Source organism: Pinus tabuliformis, chromosome 3_1 (assembly GCF_031772625.1).
Source record: "Pinus tabuliformis cultivar Carrire ecotype Pingquan chromosome 3_1, CPIR1, whole genome shotgun sequence".
In the NCBI taxonomy this organism is placed as follows: Eukaryota; Viridiplantae; Streptophyta; class Pinopsida; order Pinales; family Pinaceae; genus Pinus; species Pinus tabuliformis.
The window spans coordinates 65,567,746-65,570,812 of record NC_142301.1 but is presented as its reverse complement, the minus strand read 5'-3'; the positions used below and the strand labels follow the sequence as shown (position 1 = coordinate 65,570,812).

Below are 3,067 nucleotides of genomic sequence, written 5' to 3'. Positions count from 1 at the left end.
AAATTTTTGTTTTTCTAAGCTGAAAAGAATAACTCGTGTGCCCAATTGCGCAAATGAGAGTAGCTACATCTGTAAAGAGGGCAAGGAATTTTTTTTGGCTGAAACTTGTCTACCCTATTGCGCCAATAAGTGGAAATAGCTACATCTGTAGATAGGGCGTCCATCTATGTCATCCTCCTGACGCTGGACTTTGCATAATTGATGATGCCATTATCGTGACACTCTTGTACATTTTCCCTAGTGGGATGAGAATACCAGCTTCGACTTGAGATGAAAAAAATAACGACACGGAAGAGGCCACCAAAACTTGACCCTGTTTGGGAGTGTAGATGGTTTTCAAATCCGAGTTTGGAGTTCGCCTGCTTCTATATAAGACAGCCTATGGCATTGTATTTCTCACCTCTTGCTTACGGAATTTGACCTACTCCAGTTGTAGGTATGGTTGTATATTTCGTGTAACCTAGGTATTGTTGTATATTTCTATTATGTCAGATATCAATGATTTGCTCATCATGTTATGTATTGATGCACACTAACTTATCAATGTCCACGTTATGTATTGATGCACTTTTTTTGCAGAAGTGGGATTTGTTGGCTTTGAAGGCGTTCCAGTTTCACCTTATTGATACCATCCAGTATTCTTACTAAGCCAACAAGATGAGCAATTTCCAACAGGCAGGGCGGAACATCAGCGGCAACAACAACAAGGTCGACCGCAGGCACAACAGCGGCGACAAGAACGTCGTCGGCCGCAACGCCAAGATCGAAGGCAATCCCATCATCGGCGACAACAGCGGCAACAAAACCAACAGCGGCAACAGGAACACCAGGATTCACGGCAATCCCGTTAACGGCCCCATCAACGGAAATCCCATCATCGGCAACAACAACAACAGCAAGAGCAACAACATCTTGAACAGCAACAACGAAGACGAGGGCGGCAGCAACAGCCCGATCACCTTCTAGAGCAACTTATAGTACCAGGTAATGGCGACTTAAGCAGACCAACTTAGACTAAGTGGCTTTTGTTTTCCTCTCTAAAATTTATGCTATGCTCTTTATTCAGCGCAATATATGCACAAATATGTCATGGTTTATGATTTCGGTTTCTTTTCATATGCAGAAAGACCTAATGATTTTCTTTTCTTTTGCTTAATTACACTGTTATTGTTTTGCAGGTATGGGAAAGAAAGAATATATACAGTCGAAGATTATCTGTTTATCTATGACTGACTATGTGTTGATATATAGATAGTTTAGAGATAAATAGTCTATTTATATAAATAAGGCATCTCCATATCAATTCACTGAATGGGCATGGCCATGGATGGTTATGTCATTATGGTCATGTTAGCCTATGCAAGATAGATGTGCATCAGATATATATTGTAATTTTGATTTATGAATTAGCAAACTACATGCCTGGTTACTTTGTTTTTAATGGCTCTGGTTGTCTTACTTTACTTCACTTTAGAATAAGTTACTTGAATGAATAAATAAATAAACAAATTAATTCAAAAATTATTGACCAAAATTAAATTTAAACAAAATTAAATTTAAAATACATATTTTTTTAAATGTAATTATTATTATATATTTATATACATAATGAAGTATTCCCCTAAACCATGGTTCTGATATATTTTCTAATATCATTAAGTTAAAAGCCAAGTTCACTATGTAATTGGTATATTCTAATAAAACACGTATAAAGTTACTAATATCATTAAGTTAAAAGCGGAGTTCACTATGTAATTTCTATATTTTAATAAAAAGTTTTCACTTATAAAATTATTTTAAAGCATATTTTTTATTTCTAACTTTTGAAAAAAATAACAAAATTGCAATGCTTTCGGCATTTCATATCAACTTCCATAGTCAATCATTATGGTCACATTAGCTTATGCAAAATTGATGTGCACCACATTCACATTAGAGTTGGAAATGGATATATTGTAATTCTGATTTAAGTATCATTAACTAGTTACTTTGTTTTAATGTTTTTAATGGTTTGATGCTCATACTTCATAATAAGTTAATTCAATAACTAATTAAATAAATTTAAAAATTTAATTCTTATTTAGCACTAATCTCACTTATTCTATGTTTTAAATCATGTAAAGTGATAGAGTGATTTTTAATAGTGGAATTATATTTATTTGAAAGATAATGCTTTTATGCTAAGTTTGGAATTGGTTTGAGATTTATAGGAGGTAGTTATTGGATCTAAGATCAACTATGCATGTAATGATTGTTTGAAGATTTGGAGAGTATCTTGAGACTCTTTAGTGTTCGGAACTAACTTTTATGCTGAGTTTGGAGTTGGTTTGAGATTTATAGGAGGTAGTTATTGGATCTAAGATAACTATATATGCAATGATTGTTTGAATATTTGGAGAGTATCTTGAGACTCTTTAGTGTTCAAAACTAATTCCACGGTAGTAATTTATGACTTGGTGTTTCGACTCGAAGTTTTGAGTCTTGTTATAAAGTGGAAATATGGACTTATATATGTAATGTAATTGAATGAAGTGTGTAATTGAGAATATGGTTTTGTGAGTATTTGTGAATACTATGTCTAGAATTTCAAGTTCTAAACATAGACTTATATATCTAATGTAATTGAATGAAGCCTGTAATTGAGAATATGGTTTTGTGAGTATTTGTGAATATTATGTCTGTAATTGAATGAAGTGTGTAATTGAGAATATGGTTTTATGAGTATTTGTGAATACTATGTCTAAAATTTCAAGTTCTAATTTGGTATCACAGTTTTGGTCAAGAAGATGGTGAAGTAGTAAATTTCATAATCTTTAGTAAATAGATTAATGTAGGTCAATGTAGGCCTGTGTATGTATTCTTTGTGGATTTGTAGATCTCTTTGTTCTTTTTAAGTTCTGTTGTAATGAGATCTTGATCAAGAAATGGTGCAGTCTTCAAAGAATGGCTACATATTGAGAAGATCGCACAAGGAGATCAAAGGATACTTCTATGTGGCAAAGAATGCAGAGAAAATACACAAAGAAAGAACTCGAAACTGGAATGGAGTGAACCACTCTTATCATTA

At 33.3% G+C, this 3,067-nt stretch overlaps 1 long non-coding RNA gene across 1 annotated transcript; it reads left to right on the top strand.

Annotated features, from left to right (window-relative positions):
- Nucleotides 1-278: 278 nt before the first annotated feature.
- Nucleotides 279-1,441, top strand: LOC149185803 (uncharacterized). The gene is made up of 3 exons (XR_016256082.1): nucleotides 279-436; nucleotides 580-984; nucleotides 1,179-1,441. It is a non-coding gene; the product is annotated as an uncharacterized LOC149185803 (long non-coding RNA).
- The last annotated feature ends 1,626 nt before the right edge of the window (nucleotides 1,442-3,067 follow it).